A 17,764-nucleotide genomic window follows, 5' to 3' on the forward strand; every position below is an offset into this window, starting at 1 on the left:
GGGAACCATAACACAGAGTTACCCGCGACTGACAGCCCTATATGTGAGGTAGGATTAGCTCACCCATGGCCCAGAGGGTACAGAGAATTACTTGTTGTGGGTACAAGGAACTGCATGGATGCTCTCCTAATATCAAAGTTTTTCACCATGTAGTGTATAGGCTCCTGCATCTTCTGAGTGACATTCTGGAAGAGCAAGATCCATTGGGATACATCATCTCTCTGCTGCTGTATGCAGGCCCTGTTTTATTTGTATTTCAGGACATTAGAAATCCTGCAATTCATTTCTCTCAACCACAGTTTTTACCTTGTACCAATAAGAGACTAAGACTGTTGCTGGCTGATTGTGTACACATAGAAGAACGTTCTTCCCTGCAGCAACTTGGGGCAGAAACTTGTTCAACAGTGACTTTGGCAGGGTGGGAGAGTTCCAGCAGGTTAAAAGAGAGACTAAGAGGGAAAAGAGAAAAAAAAAAAAAAACTATCAATATTAGGACCTTTGCATTGGTAGAAATTTGATGCGAGTGTTTAACTCTTAGCCTTGGTGTGTGTGTCCTGTTGAGGTGAGGTCAGCAGCATCACCCCCATTCTTGAATACCCTGAATCTTTCCACTGTATGAAACTGGCTTATAGTGTCTACATAGCTCAACCCTCACTGCCCTCGGATCCCAACTCATAATCAGAATCTATGGTGAGTGTAGCATGTCTTGTCTGACCTCCTCCTCTAAAGACTCTGTGCCTTCATTTCTGACCTTTCCTGCTCTGTTTCTTCTGAAGTGCTTGTCCACCTAAGCCCACCTTCTAGATGTCCTTGCTGCTCTGTCTTCCTGCCCAGTAGTAGTAGGGCTAGTGAGGAGGACTAGTTTGATTTTGGTTTAAATTCCACTGCCTGAAACAGGCTCAGATTCCTGTGAGCAAATCAGTGTCCAGAGTCTGGGGTTTATTTGTAGATTTCTCAGGGTCCTATGTAATGATGCTATTGTTTACTCACCCCTTCTGAGTTTGACTTGGAGATCACCCTGATGGAGTTGTCAACTTGAATCTTCAGGATCGAGTGGCCAGTGCTGATAAACTTAAAATGGGCAACAACTGAGTTTTCTGCCCCAATTACCTAATTCCCATCCCATCTACTGTGAGCCTCCTGTTGGTCTCAGGCTTCAAGAAGCCAGATGTCCATTCTTCCCAGGCTCTTTTTCTCTCCCAGAAGACCTCATCCAGTCTCTGAGCTCCCCAGCTCTCTACTCCAGAGTAATGTCTCCTCACCTGTGAGCAGGATTCCCTCCAGGAGACCTGTCCTTTGTGGAGAGGAGATGATGTGGGCTCCATAGTCTTTGCTGTGGGCTAGGCTCTTCCTCTGGAGAGGAGATTCTCTCAGGCTGCTGCTAAGCTGGACTCCTAGGGTGTCTGCTCTGCTTTTTGTCCCAAAACTGAGCCTCTTCCAAGGAGGGGCACTTCCTGGAGTCAGATGGGCTGGGGTGAAGTCTCTGTGTGTATATGCTCTGTTCTTCTGTGAGTACTGCCTCCCATCCTTCTATTCCTTTCTGGTTCAGTGTTCTAGAGAATATGTTGAGCTGAAAGGCTAAGAAGTGTCCTGTGCCCCAAGAGAACAGCAGCTCACCCCAGGGCATCGTCCCTGAACTTTCTATAGTCAAGAGTGTATTTCCTTGGGACAAAACCCCACTCCCAGTCTGCCCTGTGATATCAATGCTCAGGGAAGGTCGAATTTACTCCTGGCAGGGTGTGGCAGTCTTTTCTAGGGGCTGGAAAAAGTCTAGTTGAGTGATGACTGGGGAGGGCCCAGATTCATCCTCACTGCTGTTCCTATCAGGTGTCTGATCCATGGATACATGCTATCTTAGGAGTTCATCCTGGTGTGCAGGAGGAGGTGACCTGTATGTCCTAGAAAGAGTACCATGTGTCCCAGCTTTCCTATGGAGGGCACAGGGAGAGTTCTTGACCCCAGCTTCCTGTGCTGGCTTCAGGAATGTGATTCAGATCTTCCCATGGCCTCTCTGACCTTTCTGGATGCCTTGTTCTCCTTGGTGATTGCCCTGTCTTTCCTCATGGATGATTAGAGCAGGGAGGGGACTACATAGGGTCTCCTGCAGAGTGGGGTCTCAGAGACAACAGGAAATGATTATGTGAGTTAACTCCAGATCTGTTGGAACTGGGTGGAAACAAGGCTGCAAGATAGTTTCACACCTCAAGGAGAGTATTCCCGTTGAATATGTGGCTTATTGTTGCCCCTCGATGTTCATGAGGAGACCTGCAGCTCATGTCTGGGCTGCTACAAGGATGGTAGCCAAGCTACAAAGCTTAAATGGAGCTGAGCACTAGTTTCCAGGAAGGTCCCAGAGTGCAGCTGCCTTTGACGATCTAGTAGATTTTTGCTGGAGACTAGAATAGCTGAGGTGAGACTCACTGCTCTTTGATTTGCAGTTGCAGGAAGACTGATGTTTGAGTCCCCTTTCCATGTTTTTTTTTTTTTGGTTTTCGAGACAGGGTTTCTCTGTGTAGCTTTGTGCCTTTCCTGGAGCTCACTTTTGCCCAGACTGGCCTCGAACCACAGAGATCTGCTGGCTCTGCCTCCCGAGTGCTGGGATTAAAGGCGTGCGCCGCCGCCGCCGCGCCGCCGCCGGCGCCGCCGCCGCCGCCGCGCGCCGCGCCGCCGCCACCCACCTCGCCGCCCGGCTTCCATGTGTTTTTATCAGATTTTTTTTTGTATATCTTGTTCAGGTCAGGAATATCCAACTCCTTTGCTCACTCTAAAATAGTTTTATTCTGATTTCAAATTCTAAAGGAAAGTACATTCCTTCACTAACAATAAACATTCTAGACTTACAACCTAAAAATGACAACAAAACCAAACCCTGCAAGTTTCTCAGTGTTGGTATTTACCTGTGTGTTAGTCTTTGAGTAAGTTGGCATTCCCTGGAATTTTCAAAAATTCCCCAATTATGATGATTTAAGCATACTTTGGTAGCCTTCACTCACTGTAATTGTTATAGCTGGATTTCCTGTTTAAAGAATAATGCACACTAAGTTGGTAGTACTTACAAGAACTGCATTGTACAAGGACATTTAAAAGATGAAAAAAATAATTTCACATTTGTGGTCCCAGTAAGGTTGCAGCAAAGAGTCTCATGTGGATGTTGCTTGTTAAGGACCTGTTTTGCATCAAAACCATGTTCCATGTTGAAAAGTACAGCATGTATGTGAACTCAGTAGGGAGTATTTTGTCTCTGTAAAATTACCCTTTCATGTTCCTCTTTCTATAGGTTGTACCATGCCTCTGCATATTTAATTACATGTGTACATGCATACATTATATAGGCTAGGATCCACACACAAGAAAGAACATGTGTTATTTTCCCCTGAGATTGAGTGATCTCATTTAACAGTATACATTCTAAGTCTATTCACTTCCCTGTAAATTGTGTGATTTCATTTTTCTCTAGAGATGAATAATATTTCATTTGGTATATGTACTAGACTTGCATTATGCATTCATCTGTTGATGGACATCTATTTTGGTTCAATTTCCTTGATATATTGAATAGAGCAGCAGTAATCACGGGGTGCCAATATCTCTATGGTAGGGTACAGGACCTCTGGGTATATTCCCAGTGAAATAGCTGAGTCCTCTGGTATTTCTAATGTTTTGAGGAACTTCCACAAGCTCTATATAATGACTGTATTAATTTTCACACTCACCAGTAGAGAATATGTGTTCCTCTTTTTCCACATCCTCTGCAAAATTTGTCAGTTATTTTGATTATAGCCAATCTACCTGGCGTGAGCTGGGGTCTCACAGTATTTAATTTGCATTTCCCTGAGGACTATCGATCACTTTTTTGTCCTGAGTTGTATCAGTTATTTTTTTCTGAACACAAAAGCTGTACCGTAAAGATGACTTTCAAATATGTTTTTTTCCGTTCCTTGGGTTGTCATTTCAGTTTGTAGTTTTAATTCATAAACTTACTGTCTTAGGGTTACTATTACTGTGATGAAACACCGTGATCAAAAGGAGTTTGAGGAAGGAAAGGTTTTGTTTAGCTTACACATCCATATCACTGTTCATCATTGAAGGAACTCAGGACAGGAACTCAAACAGGGCAGGAACCTGGAGGCAGGAGCTGATGCAGAGGCCCTGGAGGAGTGCTACTTACTGGCTTGCTGCTCATGGCTTACTCAGGGTGCTTTCCTGTAGAACCCAGGACCACCAGCCCAGGAATGGCCCCACCCATAATGGGCTGGGCCCTCCTCCATCAAATACTAATTAAGAAAATGTTCTTCAAGCTCGCCTACAGCCTGAACTTTTTTATTGTTTTATTGAATATTTTCATTTATTTTACCACAGTTTCCCTTCCCTCCTCTCTTCCTGTTCCTGTTCCTTCTCTCCACCTCCCATCAACCATCCCCCCCCCATCCACTCCTCCTCTGTTTAGTAATGGTCAGCCTCCCATGGGAGTCAACAAAGCATGGCATATCAAGTTGAGGCAGGACTAATCTCCCACTGCATCAAGGCTGGGAAAGGCATGCTAGCATGGGGAATATGTTCCAAAGAGCCAGCTGAAGCACCAGGAACACCTGATCCCACTGCTAGGGACCCCACAAACAGACAGAGCTACACAACTGTCACCCACATGCAAAGGTGCTAGGTTGATCCCATGCAGGCTCCTTAGCTGTTGGTCCAGAGTCTCTGAGCTCCCACTAGCTTGGTTCAGTTGTCTCTGTGGGTTTCCCCATCATGATCTTGACCTCCTTTGCTCATACAATCCCTCCTCCATCTCTTTACCTGGACTCCTGGAGCTTGGCCTAGCACTTGACTGTGGCTCTCTGCATCTCTTTCCATCAGTTACTGGATGAAGGATCTCTGATGACAATTAGGGTAGTCCCCAATCTGATTACAGGAGAAGGACAGTTCAGGCACCCTATCCACCATTGCCATCTGTCTTAGCTGGGGTCATCCTTTTGGATTCCTTGGAGGTTCCGTGGCACCAGTTTTTCTCCCTAACCTCAAAATGGCCTGCTTTATCAAGATACCTCTTTCATTGACCGCTCCCCTCCATCCCATCCCAACTCAACCAACCTGATCACTCATGTTCCCATTCCCCCATTGCCTTTCCACACCAATTCATGTTCAGGGTGAGTTTCCTGTTGCTGAGCCTCTGTCCCTCTGTGTCATCATCTCCTTTGATGCCCCAACTAGAAGCCCTGTGTCCCCTCTCAGGCTCTTGTCCTCCCTAGGAGACCCAGCCTTCTCTGTGCTTCCTTCTTCCCACCTTCTCAGGAAATGCTCCCTTCTCCTGTGAGTAGGAGCCCCTGCCAAGGGACCACCAAGGGACACACCCGTGCACGATGGGGTTGTAAGAAACTGCAATTCTCTCTGTCTGTGGAGAAGAGCGTCAACTCCAGCATGGCTCCCACACCCTGCTGCTCTTGTGTCAGCTTTGTTGTCCTCCCTGGAAGCCGAGCTTCCTGGCAGGAGGCAGCACCTCCCAGGGTCACTTCAGCTGAGGGCAAGGTCTGTGTCCCTCACCCTGCCCCACCTCTTCCCTCTCAACATGGGCCTTCCATTCCTCTCCCCCTTTCTCTCTTTATGGTCCAGTCCTCTAGAACATTCTTTGGGTAGAAAGGCTAATCAGAAACCCTTGGCCTGAGAGAACAAAGGTCACCCAAGGACTGCCCTCTTCTATGTCCTGTCCTTGTCCCTGTCAGCACCAGAGGGAGACCCTGTGCTTCCTAAACCCAATGGTGGATTTCCTCTTGTGACACAGAAACACACTGAGCCCATCTGCCCTTTGTTCTCACTGCTCTGGGAAGGTGGGATTTACTCCCAGCAGGAAGGTGACAGAGATGTCTGTGAGGGCTGGAAAGGAACCAGCTGAATGATGACAGGGAAGGGGATGGGACCACTGTCACTGGTGTCACCAATCAAGTGTCTGATCCAGGAATTAGAAGTTTCATGTCCTGGGTGTGCAGGAAGGGCTGACCTGTGTGTCCTAAAGAGAGGATGTTGACTTCATCATCCTATGAATAGTCTCAGGGAGACTCACTTGTGGTGGTATTCTAATTGTACTAAAATGTGATTTTGATTGTATGTTAATAAATAAAGTTGCCTGGGGGTCAGAGCTATTAGAGCCATAGACAGAGTGTGGCGGTGGTGGCACACGCCTTTAATCCCATAGATCTCTGTGTGTTCAGGGATACAGCTAGCATTGGAGACATATGCCTTTAAGACCTAGGGGGCTGTACATTCAGACAGTGACGAGGCAGTCATGTGTTTGGGTTTACAACCAATGAGAAGGCAGAATGACTAGAAAAACAACTTACACACAGGAAATAGTTCTCTTTCGAGAAGCTGGGACACAGCAGGAGGAAGGGTGAGATTTTAGCTCTGAGCTCTGACCTCTTGGCTTTCTCCTTTACATTGTTTCTGTGTTTCTTATTTAATAAGACGGTTGGTTACATCTACATCTGGTGCCCAACGTGACAAGAATCCATTAAAAACTGCTTGGCTTGGTGGCAGGTCTGCTTTCCCGCAAGGGTGGCAGGCGGTGGCAGGCGGCGGTCGGCTTCCTAGTCCGAGCGATGGCTTCCTAGCCCGGGACTAGGTCTGCTTGACCTCAGACTGGACTAACTATGAGCTGCTTGCTTAAAGCCGGTGTTACAGGTGTTACAAACAACTCAGACCTGCCCTGCCGAACAGGGCCCTGCCTGTAAAGCCAACGCACGTGGTTGGAGCTTAAGGAAGCCAGACCAAGCCTTGACTCGGCACAAGAGGGAACACGTGGCTGGATTTAAGCTTTAGCCGGATACGCTTTCTTGTGCATTCTCTCTCTCTCTTTCCTCTCTCTCTCTCTGGATTTACACCTTGGATACTAAGTGGCTGTTTTGAAAATCCCCTCGGATTTCTACTGTTCTACACAGATTTGGTAAGTCATAACATATCAGATATTTTAAAGGAAACTATCTAAAAGAGAATTTTTTTCCACATTAAAAAAAATGGGTTTTATGTGTACATTGGAAGACAATTGGTTTTTGTTCGAAATTTTAGGCAGTCTGACAATGGAACAACTATATGAGAAGATTAGTATTGGTGGAATTATGCAGTTTTTCACTATGCTAATCCTCATTTTAATATTTAAAATGATAGTCAATTTAAGTGCCAGGATAACAGCTTTAGAAGAACTTGTTAAACCTGTAAAAATTCAGACAGAAGAAATTAACAGTGAAGTTGTTTCAAGTCTGGATCATAAAGTTATAGAAAGAAAGCCTGTTTTCACACAGTCACCCTTAATTTATCCTGTAACCGTACAGCAGATGCCTGATCAAATGGCTACACAAAATATTTGGGCTCCAATTGAAAAGTTAGATTTAAAAAGGTTTAAGGAGGCAATAGTATCTTATGGCATACATTCCCCATATGTAAAGCAAATGTTAAACTCTTGGTCAGCATATAATAGAATTGTACCACAGGACTGGCGGGACCTTGCACAAGGTGTTCTGGAACCTAGCCAGAGACTTCAATTTCTGACCTGGTTTAAGGATGAGGCTAAAAACATAGAAAAACAATGGAGGGATAAAGGAATACAAGTTTGCCAGGATCAGCTTATTGAGAAGGCCAATATGCTTCAGTACAAACACAATGTTTATATGATGTCCAAACCCTAATTTTATGTCGAACGGCAGCCTTGAATGCATGGGACAGAGTTGAGGAACCAGGAAAAAAATCTGAGTCATTTACAAAGGTGATACAAGGCCCAAAAGAGTCTTTTACAGATTTTTTACAAACACTGGCTTTAGCAGTAAAGAGAATGGTCTCGGATTCAGAAGCTGGTAAGGCAATAATTGAATCTTTGGCCTTTGAGAATGCGAATGCAGCATTCAAAAGAATAATCAGGCCATTAAGGGCAAGATCTGCACCTTTGGAAGATTGGATTAGAGACACAGTTAATGTTGAAGCTGATGAGCATGATGATATGTGGGTAGGAGAAGCAATTTCAAAAGGTTTGAGAAATGTTAGATGTTTTGGATGTGGAAAGCAAGGACATTTGAAAAGGGACTGTAGACAGGTCATTCCTAGAAACAATGTTTCTTCAAGGAACAATGGCAACAGAATGCCCCTTCCTTATGGAGTATGCAAAAGGTGTGGTAAGGGAAAACACTGGACCAACGAATGTAGATCAACAAAGGACAGACAGGGTAATCCTTTGCCTCAGTCTTCGGGAAACTCCCAGAGGGGCCTCATGCAGGCCCCCATTGCAAATCCAGTTCAAACCTTTCCTGCAGCCATAGAGGAAATCCCTGCTCTGAGCGATTAAATAACCAAATGCCTATTGGAATAAATCATGCTGGTCAGGATGATGAAACAGAGAGAATAGAAAATTCAGGAGAAAAAATAAAGAATTTTTTTTTGCAAACTTCTATTAATGAACAAAGACCAAAACTAACAATAAAAATAAATGGTGTTTCGTTGTCTGGTCTGGTAGACACAGGTGCGGACGTTACCATAATTGCACCAGAATTTTGGTATCCAACTTGGCCTCTTCAGGAGGTAAACATTCAACTGTTAGGAATTGGGACATTATCTCAGGTGAAACAGAGTGCAAGATGGCTCAAATGTTTAGGTCCAGAAGGACAGAGAGGAAAATTAAAACCATATGTGGCTAACATAGCTATGAACCTGTGGGGTCGAGACTTGTTGCAACAATGGAATACTCAGATTAACATCCCTCCAATCTCAGAAACAAATCATAAACTAGCACATGTTACTGAGAGAAATATTAGAAGATATTGTTCTAATGAGTGGTCACCAGCCATCCATATTATACAAGAACAGGGCACAATAACTGATGATCTTCCAAAGACCCTAACAGCTCTGCCTTTAAAATGGTTAACATACAAGCCTGTATGGGTCCAGCAATGGCCTTTAACAACAGAGAAACTCCAGGCTTTAGAAGAGCTGGTAGAAGAACAGTTAAATGCTCAGCGTACTGAAGAATCAACCAGCCCTTGGAATTCTCCTGTATTTGTTATTAAAAAGAAATCTGGTAAATGGAGAATGGTAACAGACCTTAGAGCAATTAACAAAGTAATTCAGCCAATGGGCTCTCTACAATCTGGGATGCCTTTGCCTACTCTGTTACCAAAAGGATGGCCTCTCATAGTTATTGATTTAAAAGACTGTTTCTTTTCAATACCCTTACAAGAAAAAGACAGAGAAAGATTTGCTTTTACAGTGCCTACTTATAATAATTCTCAACTGGTTAAAAGATTTCAATGGAGGGTCCCCCCTCAGGGAATGTTGAATAGCCCAACTCTGTGCCAATATTTTGTACAACAGCCATTGGAAATGATACGTAAAAAATTTCCTAAATCTATAATTTATCATTATATGGACGATATTTTACTAGCTGACTCAAATGCAGATACTTTAGAAAGAATGTTTGAAGAAGTAAAGAAAATTTTGCCTTGCTGGGGATTACAAATTGCTCCTGAAAGATACAAAGAGGAGATTCTATTAATTATTTAGGATATAAAATAGAGCTACAAAAAATTAGACCCCAAAAGGTGCAAATTAGGAGAGATAGACTACAGACTCTTAATGACTTTCAAAGATTATTTGGAGATATTTCTCATCTACGAACTATTGTTGGGGTAAAAAATGATGAACTGACTAATTTGTTCAAAACCTTAGAAGGTGACAAGGACTTAAATAGTCCAAGAGAATTATCACCTGAAGCTGAGAAAGAATTGGCCTTGGTAGAAAAGAAAGTGCATGAAGGACACGTGGATTGTATTGATCCAAAGCTGGATTGCATTTTGGTTATTTTACCTTCTAGGCATTCTCCTACTGGAATATTAATGCAGAGGGAAGATATTATATTGGAATGGATATTTTTACCAAATAAACCAAATAAAAAATTAAAAACTTATGTGGAAAAAATCTCTGACTTGATTTGCAAAGGAAAATTGAGACTTCGTCAATTAGCAGGCATAGACCCAGCAGAAATTGTCGTACCATTAACTAAGGAGGACATTGAAAAATTATGGACAGAAGGTGAACCTTGGCAAAGAGCTTGCAGTAATTTTTTGGGAGAAATTAACAGCAAATATCCCAAAAGCGATAGAATTGATCTTATAAAGAGAACTGATTGGATCTTGCCTCGAATTGTATGGCAAAAACCCATATCTGGAGTTCGTACATTTTATACAGATGCCAACAAAGAAGGAAAGGCAGGTTACAAATCAGAAAATTTAAGTAAAGTTGTTCAAAGTCCATATAATTCAGTTCAAAAATCAGAATTGTATGCTATTCTGTTGGTATTAATGGGTTTTTCAGAACCTCCAACATAGTAACTGACTCTCAGTTTTCCAAAAGCATGGTGTTACATATTGAGACTGCAGAATTTATCCCTGATGCTTCAGAATTAACTTCACTATTTATTCAATTACAAGATACAATCAGGAAAAGGAATCATCCTTTATATATAACTCACATTCGATCCCATACTGGTCTGCCAGGCCCTCTAGCACAAGGCAATGATGAGATTGATAAATTATTGATATTGAAATGTGCTGGAGGCCTCAGAATTTCATAAAAAACATCATGTCAATAGTAAAGGTTTAAAAAAGGATTTTTCCATAACCTGGCAACAAGCCAAAGAAATAGTAAAGAAATGTCCTACTTGTTCCTTCTACAATCAAACGCCATTACCAGCAGGATGTAACCCAAAGGGTACTCAGAGAAATGAAATCTGGTAGATGGACGTGTTTCACTTTGCAGAATTTGGAAAATTGAAATATGTACACCATACCATCGATACTTATTCAGGATTTCAATGGGCAACTGCTTTGAGTTCTGAAAAAACTGATTCTGTAATCACTCATTTGCTAGAAGTTTTGGCCATCATGGGTATACCTGCACAAATCAAAACTGAAAATGCTCCATCATATGTCTCTGTTAAAATCAAACAGTTTTTTTGCTTATTACAAGATAATGCATATTACAGGCATACCATATAATCCTACAGGTCAAGCAGTTATAGAAAGATCAAACAGAACTCTAAAGGATATGCTAAATAAACAGAAAGGGGTAACAAAAACCCCCAGAAATAGACTGCATAGTGCTGTTCTAACTTTGAATTTTCTGAATGCCAATGAGAAAGGAACAACACTGCAGAGAGACATTGGATAATAGAAAAAACTACAGAATTAAATCAGCCTATATACTTTAAGGATGTGCTGACCTCAGAATGGAAACCAGGGTATGTATTACATTGGGGACGAGGTTTTGCTTTTGTTTCTACAGGAGAAGATAAGCTGTGGGTACCATCAAAATTGATAAAGGTTCGATTTGAACAAGAGAGACCTCTTAATTAGAGGAGGTGATAGTTCATCAACCAGCATGAACATCCAATTTAAACTAACTTGTATCAATAACACATGCCTTTTCATTTAATCAGATAGTAACTTGTCAAAAGGAAACATCCCCAAAATTAGTCTTGGGAAAGGTTTCTGTTTTTGTCTTTTAGGAGAATGAAGTTTAAGGAATCTGAAGAACACTGGACAAATGAGACAACTGAAGAAAAGGGACAAATCATCTATCCCAAGAAACAGAATGAAATGGTGTATGGGTATATATTATCTAAAAAATGTTATGTCTTCCTAAATGTTTTTTTCTGCTTTTCTCTAAAGATTTAACACTATTTGTCTTCTAATAGTCCCAGTTCAATTAAAATTTAAAGCTGACTTTGGAGTTGGAGAATGGCTCTCTCCTTCTTTAAACTCAAGCATGTTGTTAAAAGGAAAATGCAAACTCCCTGTATCATGACAGAATGAAAGAGCCATCTTCTGCTATGGTACAGGACAAAAGCCAAATTAATTAAGGGACTATTCTATTACTAATCTCAACTCTTTGATTCTATTCTGATTCTTTAAACTTTTCTTAAAGTATGAATTTTATATCAAAATTTACAAGATTAACATATATAGATATATATACATTTTAAACTTTGTTAAGATATGAATGGTCATATAGAGTACTAACCAATTCTAGAAAAAAAAGGCTTCAATTAGCTGCATATATATGTCTTTGTGTTCGAGTCTCTTATCAGTTTTCTTCAGGAAATCACGGTCAGGCCTAACATCAACTGAAGTCTCCAGAAAGAAGATGGGGCCCCACAACAACAACAATTCCACGTGGACAATAATAATATCATTAAGTTGACAAACATCATCCACAGATCAGCTTTGAACTACAAGGTGCTCAGAGCAATTTTGAGATGACTAGCTGAGATGATCCAGTCACAAAGACTATTTGAATAAGGACTTGAGATAAACCCTGAACTTTGGCATTATGCACAGACTGGATAATGAAGGATATAGTTACCTTTCCTAGAATTTGACAATTAACCTAAAATTTTTCTTTCAGGATAAAGAAAACTTCGTCCATACCCAACAGGAAGCAATTTTAAGAATATGACGCCCACATTCCCAAAGAGGTGGTGTGGGGTGGGTGGTTTTTTGGTCTTTTTAATGGGTTTTGGGTCTGGGATAGTTTTCAGTGTTTAGGGGGGTTGGTTACAAGTTATTGTCAAGGGTTAGGAAAAAGGCTAAGCAAAGGAGATTAGATTTAAGGTTCTTATTAATAAAAAAAAGAAAGAAAGAAAGAAAGAAAAGAAAAAGACAATTACTAGTTTTAAATACTTTACATTGGATTGGATTGTTTTATATTGTATACAAATTTGAAACTGATATTGTTAGAAAATGCTATATGTATATTTCTAATTGTATTTATACCATTCATTTAACAATGTAATGCAATTTTCTGATCCCTGAATGTTATTATTACCAACAATTAGGATAAAAAGCAATGAAAGTTAGTAGTTAGACATTACAATAGAACTTGTAGTCATATTAGATATGTTTTAAAAATTGAGCAGAGATGTTTTAGACAGGTCATCTTCAAACCCTTCAGAGATCTACACAATATGGCATTTAAAATGTTTTAATAACTTAGAAAATTTTTCTTTTTTGAGACATGTCGGCTCCTGGCAGTACCTATCTACTTCAGAGAAAATATGGGCATTGAAGAAACTGCATATGGAGTCAACTTTCATTGTGGCAAAAGTTAGCCACTGGACAACAAAGTATCCTCGAATCAACAGGACAAAATGGACAGACAGAACATGAAACAAAGGACTACTGATTGTTGCCAAAACAAGTGTGGTTATGGCTTTATCAAAAGGCATCTTCTGAGGCCAGGACAATATGGCCCCATCCCTGAAGTGACCTTCGCAATCCGGAAAAGGTACAGTGCCCTTTTCTTCGAAGGCAGCTTAACAGGCAGAGGGCCGATGGCTTCTGTTGTGCAATGGAACAGCAGCTGAAAGCTCATGCCTCTCGAAAGTAGACTGGCATTTAATAGAGGGATGTAGAGAAGAAGGGGATGCTGAGATGAAGCCATATATACACAGCCAAGAAGAATGGACAGCTGAATTAAAAAACTGTCAACAATTTTCAGAATTTAAAATCCTGAATCATGACAGGACACTAGTGGAATTCAGGTGTTTCTGGTACATGGACTGCTCTCACCCAATGTGAAGTTGAACTGTTGACCTTGTGTACATCCTACTTCACAAATGAGTATGCCAGATACACTAAGCCTATAGGCTGAAGATGATGCCCCAACACTGCGGAGAAACCTCAGGTGACTGCCCAGGTAGCTGGCTGTTTCTGTCAACTCACAAATTTTTTGGAAGTTGCTTGCATGCACTTCCTGTTTTTATTTTTGTTAGCTAATATTATTCCCTTCTTGGGTCTCTGAGGGAGTTGAAGATTAGTTAGTTATGGTTGAAGATTAGTTAGTTATAGTTGAAAATTAATTAGGATAGAAAGTGCATTAGATACATCTTGGATTTACCAAAATAGGATAGATAATGGAATTATTTTCTCTGATTTGTCAAATACCTGTTTAGGTATTTATTACTTGTATATATTATATATAGTTATTGTACTTTTGTATATAGTTTTTCTTTTGTTAGTTATAACCTTTTGCTTTTTTTCTTTTTATTAAAATAGAAAAGGGGAAATGTAGTGGTATTCTAATTGTACTAAAATGTGATTTTGATTGTATGTTAATAAATAAAGTTGCCTGGGGGTCAGAGCTATTAGAGCCATAGACAGAGTGTGGCGGTGGTGGCACATGCCTTTAATCCCATAGATCTCTGTGTGTTCAGGGATACAGCCAGCATTGGAGACATATGCCTTTAAGATCTAGGGGGCTGTACATTCAGACAGTGACGAGGCAGTCACGTGTTTGGGTTTACAACCAATGAGAAGGCAGAATGACTAGAAAAATGACTTACACACAGGAAATAGCTCTCTTTCGAGAAGCTGGGACACAGCATGAGGAAGGGTGAGATTTTAGCTCTGAGCTCTGACCTCTTGGCTTTCTCCTTTACATTGTTTCTGTGTTTCTTATTTAATAAGACGGTTGGTTACATCTACACTTGCTAACTTCCTGTGTTGGTTGAGCTGTGGCAGGTCTGCTCATGTCCTCTTGACCTTTCTGGATGTCTTCTGTCTAGGTAACTCCCCTGTGACCACCCTGTCTTTCCCTCTGAGTGACACCAGGAGGGAAGGGACTGTCAGGAGGTAAAGTAGCATCCTCAGAGACATGGAAAGAAGATGGAATGTTAGAGTAGGCTTGTGGGAAGAACCTCTAGGTGTTTGGACTGGTTGGAATCAGGTGTCTCAGTTAGCTTTCTATTGCTATGACCATGACAAAAGTAACTTGGGGAGGAGAGGGTTTCTTTTGTCTTATGGTATAGAGTCCTATGATGGGAAGTCATAGAAGGAACTGAAACAGAGGCCATGGAGGACTGAGACCACCTGATCAGGGGTGGCATTCCTCACAGTGGGCTGGGCCCTTCCACATCTATTATTAATTAAGAAAATGTTCCACAGACTTAACTACAGGCTGTGGGGATCTCTGCAAACACCATGGCCCACAGAGTAATGAACAATGTGAAGCAAGAAGGAAATCCTGTTCAATAGGACTCAGGAGCCTGTGTTGGTTCAGACTTCAGAATTCTGGCCCCAGGAAGATTATTTGAGACTGTTTAAACATAGTACAATCTGGAAAAAAGTTTCCTGGTGTATCATAATTTCATATGCACAAGGAGACATAATTACATCGAAACTCTTTTCAAAGCACATGTCACTCACAGAGATCTGCCTGCCTCTGCCTCCCGAGTGCTGGGATTAAAGGCGTGCACCACCACCGCTAGGCCTCCCCTTTGTTTTAACTAGAAAAGAGGAACTTCTAGCCCCACAGTAGAAAAGTCATTTTCTCCTCTGCCAATCCTATGCTTAAATCTACCAGAAGTTCCTGGTATTAAAAAAAAGAACCTCTGGCTCTCCATCCTCTTCAAAATTTATGAGTGATAAGTCTTATATATTATTTTGTACATGTTTACAAGTTTCTATTTTTTATACTGGTGACATTTATTAACCATCTTATGTTTTTTATATTAGACAGAGTGTTCTCTTATTATTCTCTCCATTAAAAGACTGTCAGTTCAAAAGTGTTAGCTACTATTGGTATTGTTGGAGGCACATGGCTGGGAAAACTCCTATAGAAAGTTCTAAATATATCCTGCAAAACAATGTGCCAACCCAAAAACTGCACCATGGAGTTTGGTTATACCTCTTTAAGATACACAGAAAGTGGATGGTGGTGGCCCACACCTTTAATTCCAGCACTCGGGAGGCAGAGCCAGGCAGATCTGAATGCGTTTATGGCTAGCCTTGTCTACAGAGCAAGTTCTAGGACAGCCAGAATTGTTACCCAGAAAATCTCTGTCTTGAACCCCCCGCCCCCAAAAAAACCCCGACATGTCCATTTTTATCATGTGGTAATAGAGCCCATATTGAAGTCTCTTCTGAGTTTCCCAATTCCATGATCCATTAGGAATACAGAAGATGAAATTAAAATGGAAAAGTTGGAAGAGGAGGACTGGGATGTGTACCTGACTGCCTGTGGCACAGGAAGTCCTAGGAGTGCAGTGATCCTGTGAGGGCTCTCAATACTGGAAACTATTTCAATAGTCACTAACCAAGATAATGGCCAAGTCACATGGTCACCTCTATCTTGATGAAGTCACCAGCCAAGATGGCAACAAAGTCACTTGTTTTCTTTCTGTGTGGTGAGGTCAGCTCATGATAAATGAGCCCACACTTCACCAGGGCATGAGTCCATGGGGAATATAGAAATGTGGGCAGCCACTGCTTTATTTCTCAAACAATGGATCTCAAGCATGGATATAACAGAAGAAAGTACCCAGAATACAGGTGTGTGGGCCCCAAAGAACAAAGTAAAGACACAGAGGAGGGACCGCCATGATCTTGATCCAAGACAGGGTATCCATATGTGTCAGCACAGAGGTAATTATGAATGCAAAGTGGTCTAATTTTGATTTTCCTTTGATCTCACTGAGCTCCTAGGTAGAAGCTAGGATCCACAAGGCCCTCTGTAGGACTTTACTTAGTGGTCACTGCTCTGTGTTAGTGTACACGCCCTGCCTGTCCCTCTATGCCTGTGTATGTGGGTGGTGATAGTGTTGGTGGTGATGGTAGTGATGGTGGTGGTTGGTGGTTTGCTGGCATGTATGTCTGTACTTTGTGTATATGTCCGGTACACCCTGGGGAGAGAAGATGGTATCAGATCCCCTGACACCACAGTTACAAAAGGTTTTTAGCTGTGTGGTTAATGGGGATCTGAGTCCTCTGGAAGAGCAGCCATGTGCTTATATCCACCAAACCATCTCTCCAGCTTCTATCCGTGGCATCCTTTGAGTATGCTTGAATGTATGAAGTCAGGTGGGAACAGGCATCTAGTCTTCCTGGTCAACTAGGTTCTTTCATGATGCACCCTTTTCCATCACTACTCTCCTGTCACAGTAATGGGGCAGAGGTATACAGGGAGACAGATGCAATTAGAACAGAGGGCCCCACAGAGCTAATTGTTGACAAGAACAGGAAATGTGAGCAAGAGAGGAATCTGGAGTATGTGATAGGACACTGGATATTCCCCAGTAGGAGAAGGAGCTAGTTTCGGGGAGCTAAGGAGACAGTAGTGTGTGGGAGGAAGACCTGAGAACAGAGTGGGCAAATGTCGAGGAGTGCTTCATGTGCTTGCTGAAGGCTTGGCCACTTAGCTTTGTGGGACTAGAGAACAAGTCACAGCTGAGAGGTGAAATAGAATCCCAAACAGACATGAATGGGAGATAGTGTCTCTCCACCATGGAACTGCAGCTGTGACCAACCAAGACAGTTCCTGTTTGCAGGACCTTGGATTTCATGGCCCACCATGTGTACAGCAAAAATCCCATGTCAGGAAATAGGTACAGAGTGGCTGCCTGGACTCCTAGAACTGTACACAAGCAAGACTACATTGTCATCCTTCTGAGGGCAGAGATCGCATGCCAGGAACCTGCACACATAGTCACCTAACTGTCAGAGGACTTTCCCCAGTGGAGGTCATCCCCTACCACAGCCTATTTTTCTCTGCCAAAGCCAGTTTTCTGGTCACTACTCAGCTGGCTTCATGGCTACAGTGGACTTTGTAAACCTCTCTTGCTCTGTGGTCTAAAGGGGCAATCCCTCACCAGCAATCCCTTCCTGCTAGCCACCGGCTACCCAATCCATTATCTGCCTTTTCTCTGCTGACTGTGAAGGCTGGGGCTGCAGAGTTG

At 42.1% G+C, this 17,764-nt stretch overlaps 1 protein-coding gene across 1 annotated transcript in view; it reads right to left on the minus strand.

Moving 5' to 3' along the window:
- Positions 1–17,764, minus strand: part of LOC114686809 (carcinoembryonic antigen-related cell adhesion molecule 1-like) — a 130,238-nt gene that overhangs the window by 67,640 nt on the left and 44,834 nt on the right. The window lies entirely within an intron of this gene.

This window comes from Peromyscus leucopus, chromosome 1, assembly GCF_004664715.2.
Source record: "Peromyscus leucopus breed LL Stock chromosome 1, UCI_PerLeu_2.1, whole genome shotgun sequence".
NCBI lineage: Eukaryota > Metazoa > Chordata > Mammalia > Rodentia > Cricetidae > Peromyscus > Peromyscus leucopus.